Source organism: Peromyscus californicus, unplaced genomic scaffold, assembly GCF_007827085.1.
Source record: "Peromyscus californicus insignis strain IS unplaced genomic scaffold, ASM782708v3 Scaffold_15__1_contigs__length_86483966, whole genome shotgun sequence".
Taxonomy (NCBI): Eukaryota; Metazoa; Chordata; class Mammalia; order Rodentia; family Cricetidae; genus Peromyscus; species Peromyscus californicus.
In genome coordinates this window covers 13,176,947-13,200,530 of record NW_026294447.1, presented here as the reverse complement: position 1 = coordinate 13,200,530, position 23,584 = coordinate 13,176,947, and the positions used below count along the sequence as shown (strand labels likewise).

General features: G+C 37.3%; 1 pseudogene; it reads right to left on the bottom strand.

The window, feature by feature from the left end:
• Positions 1-21,726: 21,726 nt before the first annotated feature.
• LOC128110454 (60S acidic ribosomal protein P0-like) lies at positions 21,727-22,727 on the bottom strand (annotated as a pseudogene).
• Positions 22,728-23,584: the final 857 nt, after the last annotated feature.

Here is a 23,584-nt window from a genome sequence, read left to right as displayed (position 1 = left end):
CCATTTTGTGTTTGCCAACTACTCCTAAGCATGTGGTCTGCCCTGGAGAATGGGTGAAATGCTCAGTGACACTCCACTGGAGAAAACTGATTTTCCCTTCCCCAGTGTTAATGCAAATAGTTTCTTGGACAGGGCTGGGACTTGTGTTCACTTTCTCTTTTCAGTGCTGGCATTTTGTCTGGTTTGATCTTGTGCAGGTTTTGTGTGTGCTGTCACAGACTGTGAGTTATGTGTGTCATAGCTATTGTTTCTGGAAGACACTGTTTCCTTGGAGTCATCTACCACCTCTGGCTCTGACAGTCTTTCTGCCTCTTCTTCCACATAGATCCATGAGGATTGAGGGGCAGGGCTTGATGAAGTCATCCCATTTAGGTCTGAATGCTTCAAAGGCTCTCACTCTGCACAAGTCTGTATGTTAACCCCAATCTACTGGAAAAAGAAGCTTCTCTATTGGTGGTTGAGAGACGACTGACACACACACACACACACACACACACACACACACACACACACACACACACATATATACATATATATATATGTATATATATATATATATGTGAATATTATTAGGAGTCATTTTATTGCTACATTCCTTTAACAGAATAATAGTAATAGATTTTCACCTAAGCTATGACCTACCTAGACTCAGCTTTTTGACACATGCATTTGAAGGGTACATTTTATCTTTGGCCTTGTCTACCACCAGATGTTTGTCTCTGTCTTTGAACTCCATTTCCACTGTGTTTCTCTTTGCTTATTCCCCTCAAACTCTGTGCTTTCTTCCTGCCCTTGGCAAGGTGAACTGTTTTGCTGGGCCACATGCTCCCTGCCATGATACTCTGCCTCAGCTGGACCAAGAAGCAAATGAAACAAGTCACCATAGACTGAATCCTAAAACAGTAGGTGCAGATAAGTCTTTCCTATTTTTAAGTTATTTTTCCTTGGATAATTTGTTATAGTAACAGAAAAAGGATTACTAAATCATATAAATTATTGTAGATCAAAGTATTAATATGTTATAGAGAAGGTACCTCATTTTGAATTGAATAGAATTATCTTTGTAATTGAAATTTGAAATAATATTTTTAATAGAAATTCCTGTTTAATTGTACCAAAGACTAATTTGACAATACTGCTCTGTAGCTGGTTGTTTTTGCTCTTTTGAGGGGCTTGCCACCCAGCTCCCAAATAAATCATACGTGGAAGCTTATTCTTAATTATAAATGCTCAGCTTTAACTTAGCTTGTTGCTAGCCAGCTTTTCTTAACTTTAAATTTTACCATCTATCATTGGTGTTGGGGCTTTTCCCCTTCTCTTACTTCTATAAATCTTATTCTTACTCTGTGGTTTGCTGTGTCACTGGGTACCTGGTCCCTGGAGTCCTCCTCCTTCTCTTGCTTCTTCTTTCCTCCCAAATTTCTCCTTCTCCATATTCTCTCTGCCTGCCAGCCCTGCCTATCCTTTCTCCTGCCTTGCTATTGGCCATTCAGTTCTTTATTATTCTTTATCAGGTGTTTTAGACAGGCAAAGTATTACATACAGCTTCACAGAGTTAAACAAATGCAACATAAACAAGTAACACATGATAAAATAATATTCCCCAAAACTGCTCAGTTATGGAACTTTGCTATTATTTCATGTATTAGAAAAATAAGTAATAATTAAAAATTCTTTTGGTGAGCAAATTGCGTAATTCATGAATGATGCAACAATATATTGCCAAAAGGCCGCCCCAGTTCAAAAGCATTTTTATAGTGTATTCTCTTAGGTCTCCATTTGAATTTCAGTCCTCATAAAACCTTTTAAGAGACCCCAATGTCTCATTTTCCCCTGGAGTCTTATATTATTTATAATATTATTCTATGAAGAATAGTGTTTTCTCATTTTCATTAATATTTATGTGTCCATTATCAGCCTTTTTCAACTCTCAGTGTATGTAATCTCAGTAATTACACCATGAAAGAAACATGCAACCCACATCTGTTTTTTGGATTGCTTTTCAATTTTCTTTTCAATTTATCATTTAGGTACACAAAGAAATTACTGTTCACAGCTGAGGCAAGGATAACATGGGTTCAGGTGACAATTCTAATTAAAACTCCTGGCTGACTCTCAGTTATTTTAAATGTCAAATGACAAGTAAAACACTGCCTTCTAGACAAATAGAGCACATATCTAAGAGACATTTTAATGCACAGCTGTCACTAGTGGAGAAGACTGAACAAAATTATCTGTATGCTCCTTGAAATAATGACAGAAAACGTTTTTTTAAAGGATAAATATGATTTTTTTCCACAAATCCTTCATTATTTTAATCTACTAGAAATGACTGGTCTTCATTTTGTGTGTGTGTGTGTGTGTGTGTGTGTGTGTGTGTGTGTGTGTGTGTGTGTGAAACTATGTTTATTTATATCACATGTGCTATGTGTTCAGTCAGCTCTTACAGTTGATATAAACATCAACATAACATTCATCAGAATAAACATAACCAAGTTACAAATCACCTTATTTGCTTACTTCAGGTATTTGTCACATGGCATAGAAAGCAGCGTGAAATAACCAATTTTAAGGTGTATGTGTGTGTCTGTATGGGTGGACATGCACATTTACACATGTGAGTGTCAGCACACATGTTCAATGATGCTCCTGTGGAGATCAGAGGACAGCCTTGGGTGTCTGTACTCACCTTCTAACTCAAGACACAGTTTCTTTGTTGCTAGCCATGCATAAACTGGATTAGCTGGTCTCTGAGTTTCTGGATTCTGGCATCTGGCATCTGTCGTCTTACCACAGAAATGCTGGTATTATAGACATGTACTACTGAGCCTGACTTTACATGGACTCTGGAGGTTTGAACTCAGTCTTCATACTTACATGGCTATTGTTTTTACACTGAGCCATCTCCCCAGCCCTTAAGTAAGTTAAAATAAAGGTATCAATACATTCACAGATAGGCATCAGAATTTGAAATCCTTTGTAAAACGCTCAGGCTTTCTGGAACTAAGGCTTACCTTGTTTATGTTGGCTTGAACCCTCAGTCTTCTCTTACCTCACTGCTGCTCTGCCACTGCACTGACTCACCATAGCCATGCTGGGGCAGCCGCAGCTCCCAGCCTGGCAGAGGCTTCATTGCATGCTTGAGAAAGTTCTTCTGTTTCCTAAAAGGAAACATTTATGGAAAGTAGATGGCTGATTTTGAGTGAGACACATGCATCTGGTTCAATGAAGGATACCTAGAAGAATTTTATCAGGATATGGAGGTAAGGGGAAAAATGTGCAAAGTTCATCTAAACCATTTTCCTTTGTTTTTAATCATCAGTCCTTTGGATATTCTCCTTGTGTATTTGGGACTATCAGTCTTAGGTAGGGCTTCAGGTGTGCCAGAAATGATAGATTACATGTCTCTAATCTTTTTCCATGCTTCTGTGTATGTTCTAAACTCACCCTGTTACTTGTTTCCTATTCATTGTTAAAAAGAGTATAACAAGGTATTCTTATTATAATGAAAATGTATAAACATATCTGTATTAGTTCTTCAATTCTTACATCTTGTTAAAAAGGGAAATAAAAATGTATTTCTCTCAAGTCCAGTCTACTCTCACTCATTCTTTCAATAGTCTTAGGAACTTCCTACACATCAAACTCTCTTATGAATGCTCCTCCTTAGTACTTGAGCATAATGTTGATATTTCCATTTTAAGATAAGTGGTTTCCAAACCACATAATCATACCATACAATACCTAATGTACATATGTACCTTTTAGAGACAAATTCTTTGAATGTCCTCTTGTAGTTGTAAGAATTCCAATTTTTTCTTTCATTTTTCCTTTATTTTCTTCTATCATTCCATTAAAATAGTTCTTGGTAAATAATCAATGATTTGTAGCTTAATATAGTAGACATTTTGAGTATTAAATCAACATTTAATGAGTGTTTTATCATTGAGACTTCCATTATTATTATCACAGGCTTTATTTTGGTTTCCATGACAGTCTAATCTTATTTTCCTCAGTTTTCTAGACCATTAATCAGTAGTCATTGTGTCTTGGTTTCCTCTTCTACATTTTATACTGCTTATCTTGTAGTTGAGTTTTTCTTGTAGTTCTTCTCCACTACAATATGAAAGTGATATTAATTATCTGTACCTGTTTAATGCTTATTTGCTAAAGAGCCTTAGAGTTTTGGGGGGTTTTTTTGTTTTTGTTTTTTGAGCCATGGTTTCTCTACGTAGTCCTGGCTGTCCTGAAACTAGCTCTGTAGATCAGGCTGGCCTCAAACTCACAAAGGTTCACCTGTTTCTGCCTCCCAAGTGCTGAAATTAAAGGCATGGACCACCACCTACCAGCAAAAGCCTTAGGTTTATCTGCATCCCAGAATACTCTTCTGAATCTCATGTACATATACAAATGAAATATCTTCCCAAAAATTTTAGAGATTTTACAATATATTTCTAAAACAAAAAAACACTTTCCTCAAATCCTGTAGTTATCACATAATTTTAATATTAGTCAAGACCCTTATTCATGAAGCCCCTTATCAGCTATAACATCTTGTTATTCTTCAGTTCTCAAGTGCAGCCTGTATCTCTCTTCCTTTCTTCAATCATCAATATAGTCTCCTTTATGCTACCATTTCCTGCTTATATGTGGTTGTTAGCTTTTCACTACACTTAAATCTGTTTTCCATAAAGCAGCCAGGAAAATATTTGTTGTTTACTTACTATGAAAGTCATGCATGTATATAGTTGGAAAGGTCCTCTTCTTATACAAAGCTTACAAGAAACCAAATGGAATCCAAAGACCAAACTGAACTAACGTTGACTCTTGGTTTTAATTTCTATTACACAGAGGCAGCCACTTTCAAGCTTATCAGCCATCCCATAGTGCTTAGCTCTCTCTTGAGATAACACTCTTATAATTATATTCCCAGTGCTCTTATTTGTTTTTCCGTGTTCATCTTTAGGTGCCAGCTTATTCATTTTTCAGAAATTATCTTTTGACCTTACACTACAGAACATGAAGTTCTGTCTGACTTCATCCCAAGTGTGCAACACACAGAACCCACAATTAACTGACCAACATTTTCATTTTACACTATTTTAGTATAATTTTGTAGAAAGTAATTTTCATTCTTAAATTATTTTAACTTTGTAAAAAATATTTCTATTTGAACAACACCATGCATTACTATTTATTTTGTCTTAAATCTTTCCATTTGTACAAAAATAAATGCTTATTTATTTGTATAAAGCTGTTAAGCGACCCTAACATCTTTCAGTTTTATAAGACAAATATATAGCAGAAGAGTTTTATTTTTCCTGAAACATAATCTCAGCAGTTTTAGCAGGCTATCTTTTGGGCCACCAAGCAGCTCCCAAATCATGACATGGAGACTTAATAGTTATTAATGCTCGGCCTTATCTTCTGCTTGTTTCCTGCCAGCTCTTATAACTTATTTTAGCCTGTTTCTCTTCATCTGTGTTTTGCCTCAGAGATTTTTACCTTTCTTTCCTTCTGTATGTCCTACTCCATGTCTGGCTGGTTGGCAGCTGCCTGACTGGCCCCCAGGCATCTCCCTCTCTTTTTCTCTGGTTCTCTTCTTTGTCCTCTCCCTTCACACCAGCTGTGCCTAGTCCTCTATTGTCTAGCTACTGGCTGTTCCACTTTTTGTTAGACCAATCAGGTGCTTTAGGCAGGCAAGGTAAAATATATGCAACACATCCTTACATAATTAAAAAAATGCAGAATAAAAAAATGTAACACATCTTTACATAGCTAAACAAAGACAACATAAAGAAATGTAACACATCTTTGCCTGGTTAAACTAATATTCCACAACACACAGTTGTTGTTTTAGGATCTGCTTCCTCTAGCATCCTGGAAATTCTCTTTCCTTTACTGGTAGTTGGAACTTGGTTTCCTACATCAGGCACTTTGGACAATTTGTTTTAAGTTGTTTCTATTTGCACTGTAGTATCAAAACTTCTTGTGTTTCCTAGTATCTGGGGATCTTTGCCATTAAATAGGTTCCTTCCACAGCTTTCCCTCATCTCCATTCCTGTCCTCCATTGAGATTGTGGCACAGATCTGTAAATTATATGTCTAAATCTCTTTAGACAAAGATTATTCAGCCACAGTTTTGACCTCATTGTCACAGGTTTTTAATAGTGATTTCCCTATATTGGTTTCTTTTATGACATGAATAGGTTGAGATTTCCCCCTAATCACAGTGTGTTGGAATTTTTATTAGAAGAAACAATTCCTTTCTCAGTTTTGGTCTCATACTTTGTATGAGCAGCAATAAAATAAACCAACCTATTCTTTTAGCACGTTGCTTGAAAACTGACCACCTAAATATTCAAGATGTTAAGTGAAACCTTTCATTCCAAAATGTATTTGTGAGGGTTCTATAGTGGAACAGAACAAGAATGAATCCATATATATAAAAGGGGTTTGTTACACTGATTTACAGGCTGTAGTCCAGCTAATTCAACAAATGGGTGTCTACCAATTCAAAGCCCAAGAATCTAGTAGTTGTTCAGTCCACGAGGCTGGATGTCTCATCTGACCTTAGTATATGCCCAAATCCTGAAGAAGTAGAATCCTGAAGAAGATCAACAAAGGAATGAAGTTGTCAATGAGAGTGGGGGCAAGGAGGCAAAGAGAGCAAGCTTCCTGCTTCCCTTTCCTTCATTTGGCTGTTGACAAAGGGTTTGGCTCAGATTAAGGCTAGATCTTCCCACCTCAAAATATTTGGATTAAAATTGTATCTTCCTACCTCAAATATCTGGATTAAAAGTATATCTTCCCACTAAAAATTATTTAATTAAGAAAAAATCCCCTCAGAGTTGTAGCCAGCTGCTTGAGTTTTACTTAATTCCAGATGTAGTCAAGTTGACAACCAAGAATATCCATCACACTATGCAACTATTAAACATAATCAATTCCAGCTTTCTACACTGAATAATTGTCAAGACATTCATTCTAGTTTCTAAAGATGCCTTCCTCATTTCTTTCCCTGGTTCACATGCAGCATATTTAACTAGGTAGTATACTACTCACTACAATTTCTTCTAGACAACTATGCCTTTTCTCAGTAACCCCAGTGGTCTTTCATTCTCTTCCCTTACTTAGTCCCAGAGGCACCTCCACATGCCGAATTACTGTTTCAGTAGCATCCTATTTTCCTGTACCAAAATCTGGATTATATATCCATGGCTGCAATAAATTGCCACAAGCCTTCTGGCTGAGATCAACACAAATGTCTCCAAAGATTTTAGCTAGATTTTTGAAACCAGGTATCCAAATAGAATGGCCATGATTCTTCTGGAGGTTGTAGCAGGAGCCACTATGTGTCTCCTCCAGTTTCTGGTAGCTCTCCTCTTCTTTAACTGACATCTTCAGTAAATCTCCTCTTTCCTTATGGAATTTAGAATCCACACAGATAACCGAGGATGGGCTTCTTACTTTAGCGTCCTTGACTAAATTTACAATGACCTGTATTTCAGGTTAGGTAATAGCCACTGCTTCCAGATGAAGATATGCCCTCACTGTAGCCACAATTCAGTCAGCTTTGGTGTGCTATCTCAGCATACCCTCCAATTCAATTTATTTCGATGTGAAAAATAGATTCACCCTATCTTAAACACTCTTCACTCTAAATTAAAAACCTCATTTAAACATGATCAACTCCAGTGTCCCAAACATCATTATATAAATCCAAGCTTCATAATAATGGGTCATGTAATTTAAAGCAGGGAGTGGCAAAACCAATGGTAATAGCAGAAGGTTCCTGAATGCTCAGTGATGAAAACTCAGTTCAAAGTCAAATGTGTAATGAATCCAAGATGCTTTCGGCAGCAACTACACAGCTTAACTACAAACTTGGTTCTGGACCAATAGTCTGTCCCCTTACACAGTGCACACCATGAAATACAAATGAATACTGCTGTGGTAGAGGTGAGACCCTTCTGTGTTATGAAATACTGTATTTTTATGGACCATGCAAAGTTTTCTATGCTTATAGAAACATAATGTTTCAATTATATAAAACAAAGATTTTTTAAAATATTTTCCTACCATTATTCCCTAGCATATAGATATCAAATTAGCATATCTCTGAATTGTACCATGTTACAATATTTTATTTTAAATATTGCTATTTGAGTTGCTGCCTTGATTTTCATAAAAGAGGTTCAATGAATTTTAGTTTGCATTGAGAATTTCTAACAATGTTTGAAATTATCATACATATAATTTTGCTCCTTTTAATTACATATTTATGTAAAGCTGTACTCACATAATAGATTACTATAAAATAAATACTCATAATTGGCCATGCAGCAATGGACAACTAATTCTCCTATTTTCAGTATATCCATAATTTCATTAAACATATTTTGAATCATTATGAGAACTAATTTTATTTTCCTTAGTAAGAGTTTTAGAGATTTAGATACACTGATGTGATATTTTCAGGCTATATTTATGACAATATCCACTTCTGTACTTGTTTCAGGGTACACCATGCAGTTGTTTAAGGAAAATAATATAAGGGGCCTGGATAGTTTCCTTGAGTTATTTATTTTGACCTTTTTCCTCCCTATAATATATTTCTTAAGGTTTCACTGTTTGTATATTGGTCAAATTTGATTAATATTTGCTGCCATTTTCTACTTCCTTGTTTTAATGTTGTTTTTCTTCAGATTTAAATAATAAATTTAACTTTTATTGACTTTCTGATTTTTACTCTCAGATTATTTATTGCCATAAACTCCTTTTCCCTTTGATACTCAGTTCATACAGCATTTTACTGGTTTGGGATATTTTTCTATCTGGCAGAGAGTAGCAATAAATATTTCTATATGTTTGCAACTTTTCCTACCACTTTTAGTTCCCTCCTGCTGCTTGTAGTATTCTGCCTGCCTTATCTTTCAAAAGCTTTCTCAAATATCTAATTTTTCTTGAAAATACAGTATTCAGGAGGCTAGAAAGCTGGCAAGGAGGTTAAGAACACTCCTGCTCTTGCCAAGGATCCAAGTTCAGTTCTGCAACTATATCTAGTGGATCACACCTCCTTTAATTTCTATTCCAAGGGATAGAGTGTCCTATTCTGGCCTCCATGGGAACCTTGACACATATGGTGCACGTACAGATGAGCAAACATACACATCCACAAGAAAATTTAAAGGTTTATAAAAATATTGTATTCAGCAATGTCAGGAATATGTTGCATATAGAATTGTTATCTGAAAGTTTTCTTGAAGTTGGGTTCCTCCTCAAATCAAATCTTGTAAAGCTTTTCTCCAACTCCACAAAGAGCACCCTGTCAATCATGTGGATTAGAGGAATGTAAGCATTACCCTCTAGGATATTTTCTTTGAACTGCCAGCCCCTGAATTACAACAGAGAGGCTTATTATTAATTGTGAAAGCACAGCCTTAGCTTAAGCTTGTTCCCAACTAGCTCTTATAACTTAAATTAACCCATTTATATTAATCTATGTTCTGCCACATGGCTTGTTACCTCTCCTCATCACAGTATGCCCTACTTCCACCATGTCTGGCTGGCAAATCTCCCTTCTATGATTTTTCTCTCAAGTTCCTCTCTCTTCCCAGAAGTCCCCCTACCCTCTAACTGTTGGCCATTCAACGCTTTATTAAACCAATCATAAGGTGCCTTAGGCAGGTGAAGTGAAACAGAGACATCTTTACAGTGTACAAAAGATTATCCTACAATATTCCCTTGTAATTATATTTTCTCTGTAAGTTTCCAGTCCATAGATCAGTCTATCTTCTCCTAATTCAGAAACAGTTTTAGTTTCTCTGGAGGACGAACTTTTGCTGATGATAGAGCATGAAATAAGATAGGGGCCAGGACGAAATAGGGATCTATCATGGGAGGGTGGGGTAGCTGACAAGTTTTGTTTTTCATCTTTCTCACTTTCGGTCATACCTGTCCTTTTTTCCCCAAGCATTGGGAGTTTGGGAGGGTTCTAATGTATGAATTAATGTGATTCTCTATATCTCTCCTCATTATGGCATTTAGCTATCTATTTTTCAATGTCTCCTATCACTTTTATTCTCACTTTCATTTTCCACCTTTTCCTGAAATGTCCTTTCTGCTACCCCTTGTCTTATAGGATCATAGAGTTTGACAACATACCTTACCATTTCAGTGGAAATTAGAGATATCTGTCATGTTTTTAGAGCAATCTCTTTGCATCTTTTACCTGACACACCTAAGCAAGCAAATAGTGTTCCTTCCTATCAAAACAGATCACAAATTCTAGCTATTTGGCTCTTACAGCCTGTTTCTTTGAAACATTTTGTTGCACTCTGCCTTGATCAAAATCTACTGACATTTACCTATTTGATATTGATTGATTATTCCAGACTTTTCTTTTTGGGGTGTCTCTATTTGAATTATTTTCCATTCTCCACAACCTCTGCTGTCTTATTTAGTGGGTTAAATCATCGTCATTCAGTTGACTCATCAGTTTTTCTGGTAACCACCCTCTACCTCTCAGTCTTAAGAAGGTATTTTGCTTATATTTTTAGATTTTCTTTGTCTTACAGTAATTATATCTTACTACAGTTAATGCTTAAATGTGACTACCATAGTGGTCTCGAACTTCATGAAGAAAAGAGCTCTGTTTTTCATTAGCCACTGTATCAGTGGTAGCAGAGCCTCCTGCAGTTAAATATATAATCAACACTAAATATATTTTGTTAAAAATATAGAAAACTCGATGCATATACAAAGGGCTATCTTTTTATGCTATGGGTTTCAAAACAATAATGGAAAATAAGGAGAAACCCTGTTAAGAGTAAGTGTTTAAGTTAGTACAAATAATTGCAAAAGAAAGAACTATCACATAGCTCCACCAAACTGTAAATAAATTAAGGACTCAGACACACTGCCTTCCTTCAATTGTAAGAGCTTTGTATTTAGAGAAATTTTAGTCCTGAGTTCTTCATGTTCTTTATGTGTTTTCTAATACTGAATTATATCATTTGTACATGTGGCATCATATCTTATACATTTGATTTTTCAAGAGTTGTTTAATAGACACATATGCAATCATTTAGCAATTCCTTTGCTTTCTCAGTTCATTTGTCCAACAGGATTTTGATGTAAGGAAGATAACTATTTTTTATGTAGAGAAAAGATTTAACCCTGTATAAGGCACCATGGGACATTGAAATTTAGTTTTTAGCTGCCTTAAATATTAGGGTAGATTTACCTGTCAGATCTTGATTAACTAAGCTGGGCTATGGAGTAAATGAATGTTCAAGGTTTCTCCCTAACACCTACTAACACTCATCAAAACTCACCTAACAAAAGCAGACTGTGCCACCTCCTCTGGGCTCCATATTCGGGCCCATAACTTTGGAAGTAGACTTAGGCTTTACCTGAGACCAGGTTGGTCCTACAGACCTGAGCTAAGACACCACCCATGATCTGCTAACACTCCTCAACGTCTCCCCAACAACTCCAGACTGCAGCCCCTCCTCTGGGCTCCAGAAACTGGTCTACAGCATCTGAAGACTGAGTGGCAACTAGCCAATCCACTATACTTGCTGATCTTCACAGAAGATCTGCTATATTTGAGGCCCAATATGGGGCATGTATTTCTAAGTATGGCCTGAGAAAGCAAGCAAAAATAAGAGTGGCATGGCTTCCTAGTCGTGAGGTGCTTGTAGTATACAGAAGCATGCCTTGATCACTTGAGAAGTCAACTCATTAAGTAGAAACAAGCTAAGTAAAAACATCTGCTGTAGTGTGGGCACTAACTCCCTAGATCTGGGAAAGCTAAATGCAGCTCCTTGTTAAATACAGCTTTTGGTCAGGCTCACAAAGAGTAAAGCTTGACTCTCATGGACCCAAGCAGGGCAGAGCTATCTATCAGTGCAAAGCCATGCAGCAAATTTAAAGTTTGACTCACATGGTCAAAGATCACTACAGGTGCACAGTAATACATGTGCAGACCAAAAAAAAAAAAAAATCCCCACAAACTTCTAAATGTGTTACAGTGTGTTTAAAATATGCAGAAAAGAAAAGAAAATATGTATGGATAGGCATAGAAAAAATAAATAGTATATAAATAATAGTAAAGTCTTTAAAATGAGAGTAAATTAATATAAAGGCAAAAAAGCTATTAATTAAAATGCAATTCAGAAAATATATTGTGATGGGGGAGAGGTTATGCTTTTGTTTCCACAGGAAATGAAAGGCTGTGGATTTCCTCAAGATTAACAGAGATCATGTTTGTTTGTGGGAAACCTCCTGAAAATCTTGGCAACAGACATAAAGAAATGAGACAGTAAAAACTACAAGGAAGGTGGAGTATATGCTGATCCCTCTGCTTGGAGGTAGTGCTGAGAATGGGCAACAAAGGTTACTGGTTTTCCCAGGACTTGACCATTATTTCAATTTTCTTAGGGTCCCCTGGGTATGCTGCCCCCCAAGATAACAGGAAGCAGTCTAGAGAGCACAATGCTCATATTCCTAAGAAGTGTAGTAGGTGGGTTTTGGTCATTCAGTAGGTTATAGATATTGGTCACCATTTAGGGTAATATAGAAATATAGGATAAAAAATAACTATTAACCTCAAATATTTTACATTGGTATGGATTTTGGTATATTGATACAAATGTAAAGATATTTTTGTTATACTGCATGTATGTTTCTACTCTTTTGAGGGTATTTCCTTATGCAGCTCATTTAAAAATGTAACATATAATTTAGAAATTGCAGGTTGGTAGTTAGTCATATTTAATTATCAAACTTGTAGTCATATTAGGTATGTTTTCAAGGTTAAACAAATATATTTTAGATAGATAGGTGATCTTCAAATGCTCCAGAAACCTATAGACTATGGCATCTAACATCTAAAATATTTTATAACCCAAGAATTTTCATGACAGTGAGACATGTCTACACCTGGCAGCTCCAATCTACTTGATAAAAGAATGATGTTTATTGAAGAACCTCCATATGAAGTTTGCTTTCAATATGACAATGCTAATCATTTTGGCAAGAAACATCCCTTTCCTTGATTGCTGACAGTGTACTGTACAAATGGACAAGCAGGACACAAAGGACTACTGAACTTTGCCAAGGCAAGGTGGAACAATACTTCAAAATTCTGCTTCATAGAAAAGTCTACCAGATATTCCAGACCTGTGGGCTGAAGATGGATGCCCCAACATTGTAGCAAAAACTTGGGTGACTATCCTGGCAGCCAGAAGTCTCTGACATTTATACAGTTTTGAAAGTGACTTGCACTGTTCTTTCTGTTTACTCAGATAATATTATCTCTTACTGGGGTCCTTGATGGAGTTGAAGACTAAATAGTTATAATTTTTCTTAGTTATGGAAGAAGGTTAGTTAGGTACAAAACTTTGGACTCACTAAGATAGGATAAATAAATATTTTCTTTGAATTTGCCAAATACAAATGGACTGGTTATTATAAATGTAATTCTTACTTGATAATTGTTCTTATTGTATATAGTTTTACTATGTTAAAGTTATAACCTTTCATTTTTTTAGACAAAAAGGGGGAAATGTTGTGGAATAGAATATTTGTTTAACTATATAAAGATGTATAGCATTTGTTTATTCTTCATTTGTTTAATTATGTAAAGGTGTTTTCCTTTTGTTGATGCTGCATTTGTTTAACTAGGTTAAAAATGTGTTGCTGTTTCACCTTGCCTACCTAATGTACCTGATTAGTCTAATAAAAAGCTGAATGACCAATAGAAAGGCAGAGGAGGAATAGGCAGGGCTGGTGGGCAGAGGGAAAAGGAGAGCCAGCTAACCAGCAAGGGGCCCAGGCTGACAGGGGCCAGCCAGCCAAGGACCAGCCAGCCAGCACCCAGCCAACCAGAGACCAGCCAGTCAAACATGGAAGAAGCAGGAAAGCAGGATCGACAGTATGAAGATGATAAACAAGCCTCAGAACAGCACACAGATTAATAGAAAAGAATTTAATTTTTTTTTAAAAAAAAGCTAGCTAGAAACAAGCCAAAGCTAAGGCAGAGCATTCATGATTAATAAAAAGTCTCCATGTCATGATTTGGGGGCTGGTGGTCCAAGAAAGCCTGCTTCAAGGCTTCATCCCAGAGATGCATGGATGAGTTCAACATACAAAAAGCTGTCAATCATATAAACAAACTGAAATAAAAAACTAACATGGTCATCTTATTAGAACTGAAGAGTGCTTTGACAAAATCCAACACCCCTTCATGATAAAAGTCTTGGAGATATCAGAGATATAAGAGATATATACCTAAACATAAAAAATATCCACATATGGCAAGTCAATAGGCAACATCAAATTAAATGGAGAGAAACTCAAAGGAATTCCACTAAAAACAGGAAAAAGACTGGCTGTCCATTCTCTCCATATCTAGTCAATATAGTACTTGAAATTCTACTTATAGCAATGAGACAACTAAAGGAGATTCAAATTAGAAAGGAAGAAGTCAAACTATAGGTATTTGCAGATAATATGTAGTATACATCTGCAACTTCAAAAATTCTACCAGGGAACTCCTACAGCTAATAAACACCATTAGTGAAGTGGCTGGATAGAAGATTAACTCAAAAGAAAAAGCAATCAGGATCCCTGTAATACACAAATGATAAATGGACTGAGAAAGAAATTAAGGAAATAACACCCTTCATAATTGTCATAAATAATATATCTTGGGGTAACTAACCAAGCAAGTGAAAGACCTGTATGACAAGAACTTCAAGTCTTTGAAGGAAGAAACTGGAGAAGATATCAGAAGATGGAAAGATCTCCTATGCTCATGGACTGGTAGGATTAACATAGTAAAAATGGCCATCTTACCAAAAGCAATCTATGGATTTAATGCAATCAACATCAAAATTCCCACACAGTTCTTTACAGAACCTGAAAGAACAATACTCAGCTTTATATAGTAAAACAAAAAACCCAGGATAGATAAAACACCCTGTACAATGAAAGAGCTTCCTTTATTTCAAGCTCTACTACAGAGCTATAGTAATAAAAACAGCCTGGTATTGGAATTAAAACAGACAGGTGGATTCATGGATTGAGTTGAAGACACAGAAGTAAATTCACACATCTATGGATACCTGATTTTGAGAAAGAAGCCAAAAATATACAATGGAAGAAAAGAAAGCATCTTCAATAAATGATGCTGGAATTACTAGATGCCAACATGCAGAAGAAAGCAAATAGAGCCATATCTGTCACCCTACACAAAGCTCATGTCCAAGTTGATCAAAGACCTCAACATAAATCCAGTTACAATAAACTTCATAGATGAGAAAATGGGAAAAAGCCTTGAACCCATTGGCATAGAAATAATTTCCTGAATAAAACACCAATATCATAGACACTAAGATTAATAATTAGTAAATTGTAACTTGTGAAACTGAAAAGCTTCTGTAAGACAAAGGACACTGTCAATATGACAAAATGGTAGCCTGCAGAAAGGGAAAAGATCTTCACCAACCCCACAACCAATAGAGGGCTGATATCCAAAAATATATAAAGAACTCAAGAAACTAGAAATTAAAAACAAAAACAAATAATCCAAATAAAAAATGGGGATCCAGATCTAAACAGAGAATTCTCAGTAGAAGATCTCAAATATCCAAGAAACACTTAAAGAAATGTTCAGCATCCCTAGCCACCAGAGAAATGTATTCAGAGCAACTCTGAGATTCCACCTTACAACTGTCAGAATGGCTATGATCAAAAACACAAATGACAGCTTATGCTAGAGAGGATGTGGAGCAAGGGGAACACTTCTCCATTGCTGGTGGGAGTGCAAACTTATATAGCCATTTTGGAAATCAATAAGGCAGTTTCTCAGAAAAATGGGAATTAATTTACATCAGACCCAGCTATAGTACTCTTCAGCATGTGCCTAAAGTATGCTCAATAATACCACAAGGTCACTTGCTCAACTATGTTGATAGTAGCATATTAATAATAGCCAAAACCTGGAAAAAACATAGATGCCCATCAAACAAATAATAGATTAAGAAAATATATGGTTCATTTATACAATGGAGTATGAATCAGCTGTTAAAAACAATGGCATCATGAAATTTGAAGGAAATTGGATGGAACTAGAAAAAAAAAATCATCCTGAGTGAGGTAGCCAGACCCAGAAAGACAAACATAAGTGGGGATGAGAATATGATCGAGTTGAGAAGGGAGGGGGAAAGTACTGAAAGAGATGACTGGAAAGGGGGCATTATGGTGGTCATGTTGAAACCTGGTACAAGAGAAACTCCCAGGAATCATCAAGGATGACTCCAGCTAAGACTTCTAGCAATTGTCATCTCCTGTGAGCAAGCAAGACTTCCAGTGGAGAGATTGCGACAACAACCCAGACATATAACCTCTGACCTACAGTCTGTCCTACCTATGGGATATGTGTGGGGGGGTAAGGGTGGTTGCAGAGATTGTGGCAGTGGCCAAGCAATGACTGGTCCAGCATGCGAACCAGGCCATGAAAGTGAGCCCGCACTTGACAGTACCTGGAGTGCCACAACCCAGAGGGTGGATGGCCCAGAGACCTAGGATAGAATCAAACACAATTGGAGAAAAAAAAATGTCAAAATAATGATGCTTAATGACATTCTGCTATACTCATAGACTGGTGACTAACCCAATTGTCACTAGAGAGCAAGTAACTGATGGACACAAATGCAGAGACCCAGAGTAAAACATTAGGCCAAGCTCAGGAAGTCCTGCTGAAGAGAGGGAGAAAGGATTGTAGGAGCCAGAGGGGTCAAGGACATCACAAGAAAACCCACAGAAACAATTAACCTGGGTTCATAGGATCTCACAGAATCTGAACCAACAACCAGGAAACCTGTATGGGACTGACCTAGGCCCTCTATATGTATGTGACAGTTCTGTAGTTTGGTCTTCTTGTGGGATTCCTAACAGTGAGAGCAGGGACTGTTCCTAATGTTTAGGCTGGCTTTGGGGAACATATTCCTCATAATGGGTTGCCTTGCCCAGTATGGACAGGTGCTTAGTTAACATGACACGCCACACTTTGTGATACCCATGGGAGGCCTGCTCCTTTCTGAACAGAAACAGAGGAGGAGTGGACTGGGGAGGAGATGGAGGGGAAGTAGGAGGAGAGAAGGAGAGGAGGAATGAGAGAAAACTGCTGTTGGGATGTAAAACAAATAAATTTAAGTAAAAAAAAAATCTTTCACATCAAATTTGGACAAGACAACCAGAGAGGAAAAGAAGAATCTCAAGAGTAACAAAAAAAAAAAAAAAAAATCAGAGACCATCCTCATTCTTACAGCCAGGATTGCCATTAAAAACACTAAGCTACTAGTTATAACTTAGCATACATGCAGAGGACCTGTTGCCTCAGCTTTTGTGGGAGATTTTGCATGTCAGCCATCTTCCTTTAAGTTATGTTTTATGTGTTGTAGCAGTCAAGGGGAGGGGTGGTTTCTTCCCTTCCTGAAAGAGAAATAGAAATCCATTGAATTTACTGTATCTATTTCAATGATATAAACACAGAATGATAGTTTCTAAAACATTGAAAATTTTAAACAAAGATCTAACTATTTACTAACTAATTCAGTCCTAACTTTTTATAAATATTCTATTTGGTTGTTTATGAAAAAGATACTGTAAGGTTTCTATTACCTTTGCTTCTGCACTCAGCTGAAATGGCTAACTGGTAAGAGAGTTCTCAGGAAGGGTGAAGTCACTTAGCATTAATCTAAGAAAAATTTAATTAGAAATATGATACACTGGCTGCAAAATAAATCATAGAATAAATTCCTGAGCTCATTGTGAAGGATTTTGAGTTATGGGCTAATTTGAATAATCCAGCTCAATTGGGAATTGCCTCTCTGTCATTTGTGTAAAATTGAAGGCACCCCTGTAGCTGCAGATATGTTTTCAGTGGTACTTGAAACAATTTCTAAATAAATGGAAAGAAAGGGTTGCTGGGAGCTTAGAATAAAAGGTTTTTTTAAAATGTTTTTCTCTTTAGCTTTTTTATTCATTCAAACCCTGCAGGTTTCAAATAATGCACTGCAAAACATTAGGTGTTAGAAATCCTGTGTCCTTTGCACATAATGAAATTAGAGTGCCATAGACCTATCTGTATGCATATAGTATGGTGGGAGCTTCAGGGAAGGGGAAATGTAAGGTGGGTGGGATGTCAGTCAGTTAAATAAGATGATCAACAACATAATGTTGAAGTGTAAAAACATTAAATGCACTTAGAAATTTGTGAGCAGCCTAGATTTTCCATGATCACATGACACATTATGAAATCTGCTCTTTAGAAATCATTGCATGATTGCAATGGATGAATCCATTTATTGTATTGTCAGAGTGTAGGATCTATCAGTAAATGAATTATTTCCAAGATCGAAGCTTAGCCTGAAACTATAGGAAATAACAGAGTATAAATAAAAAGTACTAAAAAAGATTACAAATAAAACTTGCTAGGCCAGCAAATCAGGAAAATATAATACATAATTAGGAGGAAAAGTAGGCACTAGGAACAAAAGATGATGCTATCAGAAAGCAAAGACTTTAAGGCAGTCTTATCAACATGCCCAAAACAAAGTCTCACAAACTGAGAGTTGAACAAAGGAATCTAATTAGAAACAAAATTAAGAAATAAGCTACAATATTCATTGCCTAATATTGTCACCCACACAAAATGGATTTTAATAAGTGTTAAAAGTGTTGGCTGGCTTTGGGAAACATATTCCTCATACTGGATTCCTATGTAATTTGAAACACAAAATATCACTGTTATTGCTAAACTCGGTCACCTGACTTTAGGAAATATCTATTAGATTCCTTCACTATTATATATAGATATGAATTAAAAAACAAACTTATTTTGAAGTTCCTGGATGAATTATAAAGAATGTATGATGCTTATATTTTAAAGGAAGCATTGTGTTTCTTAACACTTAATCATTTATATGGCTTAACAAATACACATAGTTAAATCTCCTTTGGAAACACTGAACTTGGACATAGAAAATATATTGTCTTTATAATATCCTTGTAAAATTATCTATTAATGCATCACCTAAGAACAAAAGAAAATCATGTTTGCCACTTTGGTTTCTTCTTGAAAATATGAAGAACTGAGAGACATACCATTTGTAATTAAACTTTACAAGTGGGTCTTTAACTCTAGAGAGACTAAATCTTGAGTTGAGGGGATAGCTTCTCCAACTTACACACGTGACTTTAATTTAAAAATCCCATGGATTGCAGATTGCTGTGGGGGGGGGGGGATAAAAAAATAGTATAGCATAATAGCTATGATAGTGAACAACTTTCTGATTCCTATTTTAATAGTCTTGATCCAGAGTAAATACAAATTCACTTCATGCTTTGTTAACACAGTAGAAGTGATTGATGTATTATTATCAGAAATTAGAATTTTAATTGTTACAGAGGAACACCTCATATGTCTTATTTTATGTCCTAGCATTGAGCAAAACTACCTAGCCCTCACCCTTAACTTTCTTACTTCTTTGGGCTGCTGAAATGTTAGAAATTTTAATCTGTTGCTTTTTTGTTTATTTTTAGTTTGCTGACAGCATTAATTACATTCCTTCACGAAAATTTTATATTGTTCTTAATCCTAGGTTTTAAAATGTAGGAGAACTATTGTTCATCTTATGAGAACACTGTCTATTAAATGTTGTATAGAAAACTTGGCTATCAAGCAAGACTACATGTAGGTGCTCAGAAAAAAAAAATCCTCTCCATCCGTTCGCAGTGGGGTACAATGTGACTCCTTAATTTTTGAAACTCCTGTGTGCTTATTCAGTAAAATAGCAATAACACTGACAGAAAAGTATGTTCTAACTTTTCATGATATTTATTGAAGTTTTAATTGTTATTCCCATAATACTTTCTGCGAATAAAAAAAATGAAGAATATCACATTTCTAGGTCCAGGTTTTCTAGATGAAATAGCATAGGTCAAAGGCATGAGCATTTTTAAGATGCTAGAAAGACAGACCCCAGACAGATATTTCCACTGACCAGAGGAAAATATCCTTTCCCTTTTCATAGGTTTGTTTTCACTAACAGAAGTCTGAGTGATTTCAAAACAATTTTAGATTTGAGGAATTATTGTGGATCATATACAATGAATTTCTGTAAAAACCTCATCAAAATTCTATAATTAAATACACACATTATTTTAATGCATTTATTTTAGTGAGCAAATTGTCCAGCTGATAATAATATTAGTTAAAGTGGGCAGTCACTCAGATTTCCTTAGGTTTCTCTTTTTCTCTAGTTTTTATTTGTTTGTTTGTTTATTCTTCTCTCATAAATAGATCCCTACTGCAGCCCCCCTTCTCTCTGCTCCTCCCATCCTCCTACTTACGTGGACAAATTTTTAAACAGTCTTATTAAATAAGAAACACAGAGCCAAATACAAATGTGAAAGCCTTAGAGATCAGAGAAATAGGAACAGCCACCAGGTAACCTTAGCTCACCACACCACCAAAGCTTCCCCAGAGAGAGCTTCTTCCTGTCTAACCTGCACCTTTATTGCCTTGCTGTTCTGCCTTCTCTTTGGCTCTTAGCCCAGCTACCTCACTTCCTTGTCACTGCCTGTCTGTACAGACCTCCAGCTCTCTATGGTTGGTACTGGGATTAAAGGTGTATGTCACCATGCTTGGCTGTTCCCTAGTGTGACCTTGAACACACAGAGACTCTGTTTGCCGTGTGATCGGATTAAGGGCGTGTGCTATCACTGCCTGACTTTTGTTTAAGGCTAGCTATGTCCTCTGACCTCCAGGCAAACTTTATTTATTAACATAAAATTAAATATCAACACATTTCAGCACAAATAAAATATCACCACATACTTAAGATCCCATTTAGTTTTTGTTCCAAGATCATCATTCAGAACACAATATCACAAGTTAAAATAGTTTTATGAATTATTTGGGAGTTTCATGCAGTGTATTTGGATTGTATTTTCACTCTCCCAACTCCTTCCGGATCAGCCTTAAACTTTCTACCCACTCTACTTCCCTTTCTGGTTTTCTAAAACCTATGAAGTCCAATTTGTGTTGCTCAAAGTACTTGGTGTTCAGATGACCTACCAACGGTCACACAAGAATCGACTAAGCAGGGTTCACAGGAGATCACAGAGACTGAAGCAACAGTCACAGAGCCTGCATGGATTTGTGCTAGGAACTCTGCAAATGTGCTATGGTTTCGTATCTTGGTATTCTTGTGGGACTCCTAACAGTGGGAGTTGGGGCTCTCTCTCTCACTCTTACTTATTCTTGGGACCCTTTTCCTCCTTCTGGGTTGCCTGGTCCAGACTTAACAGGAAGATTTGTGCTTAGTCTTAGTGGAACTTGTTATGCCATGTTCAGTTGATATCCCTGGGAGATCTGCTCCTTTTTTGAGAGAAATGGAGGAGGAGTAGATCTAGGGGAAAGGGAAGGTGTGTGGGTCAAGGGGCAGGTAGAGAAGTGGAGGAAGGGGAAACTGCTGTCTGGAGCCGGAAGGTTTCTCCAGTCCGGCCTGGCCCCTCGGTCCCACAGTCGCTTATAAAATAATCATTCAGAGGCTAATATTACTTATAAACTGTATGGCCTATGGCAGGACTCTTGCTTGCTAGCTCTTTTTTTTTTTTTTTTTTAAACAGAGGTAGCTTTTATTTATTTCCATGTTTCTCAAATTAAGCTGGCTGAGTTGTTTGTTTTGAGGGGATTAGTCAAAGAGACCAAATCCCATATCCTCATCTGATTCCTCCGACTCTTCCTTGGCTTCAGCCTTGGGTGGGGCTGCGGCAGCAGCAGGAGCAGCAGTGGTAGTGGCCTGGCCGCAAGGGCAGCAGCCACAAATGCAGATGGATCAGCCAAGAAGGCCTTGACCTTTTCAGCAAGTGGGAAGGTGTACTCAGTCTCCACAGACAAATCCAGAATAGGCTTGTACCCATTGATGATAGAGTGTGGCACTGAGGCAACAGTCGGGTAACCAATCTGCAGACAAACACTGGCAACATTTCAGACACCCTCCAGGAAGCGGGCATGCAGAGTCTGCTCTGTGATGTCAAGCACTTCCGGGTTGTAAATGCTGCCATTGTCGAACACCTGCTGGATGATCAACCCGAAGGAGAAGGGCGAGATGTTCAGCATGTTCAGCAGTGTGGCTTCACTGGCACCTACTTAGTCTCCAGTCTTTATCAGCTGCACACACTCAGAATTTCAATGGTGCCCCTGGAGATTTTAGTGGTGATGCCTAAAGCCCGGAAGAAGGAGGTCTGCTTGGGCCCCAGACCAGTGTTCTGGGCTGGCACAGTGACTTCACATGGGGAGATGGCACCAGCATGGGCAGCAACTGGCACCTTATTGGCCAGCAGCATGTCCCTAATCTCCGTGAGGTCCTCCTTGGTGAACAAAAAGTCCACATTACCCAGGATATGAGGCAACAGTTTCTCCAGAGCTGGGTTGTTTTCCAGGTGCCCCCGATGGCCTTGCACATCATGGGGTTCTTGCCCATCAGCACCATAACTTTCCCTTGCAGGGACATGCGGATCTGCTGCATCTGCTTGGAGCCCACATTGTCTGCTCCCACAATGAAGCGTTTCCAGTAGTCATCCAAAAGTTGCATGATCTTAAGGAAGTAGTTGGAGTTCCAGGTGGCCCTGTCTTCCCTGGGCATCACAGCGGTGAGTCAGGGATTGCCATGCAGGGTTTAAAGATAATGTAACTCTAATGAGGATGCCTGGAGAGAGGCTTGTAGCTTGAGTTTTCCTGCCTGGCCCACAGTCAGGACAAATCTCTCTCACCTGCCAGTCCCACAGCCTCTCAGACCCGACCAAGTAAACACAGAGACTTATATTGGTTTCAAACTGTATGGCCGTGGCAGGCTTCTTGCTAACTGTTCTTACAGCTTAAATTAATCCATTTCCATAAATCTATACCTTGCCACATGACTCGTGGCTTACCGGCATCTTCACATGCTGTTTCTCATCATGGCGGCTGGCAGTGTCTCTCTCACTCAGCCTTCCACTTCCCAGCTTTATTCTCCTCCTTGTCCCGCCTACACTTCCTGCCTAGCCAATGGCCAATCAGTGTTTTATTTATTGACTAATTAGCAACACATTTACCATACAGAACATCCCACAGCAGAGGCTAGCTAGCTCTTATAGCTTAACTCAACCCATAACTATTAATCTATATATTGCCACATGTCCCATGGCTTTACCTGCACCCAATTACATGTTGCTCACAGGATGTATTCTTCTCTCATTTTAAAAATGTTAAAAAGGAAAACTAACTCTTTCAATGACTATCAACTGACTTTAGCTTACTGAAATTTTGTGTGGCTGGAACTTATATAGGTCTTGTGCATTCTGTCATAATCGCTGTGAGTTTATATGTATAACTGCCATGTTGAATCTGGAGAACAGTGTTTTCCTTGTAACTATCTCCCTGTACCAAATATAAAATTACATTTACTTTTCAAAATCTGTATTGTACAACTTGACAATAAGGTTATTATGTGCAATCCACATG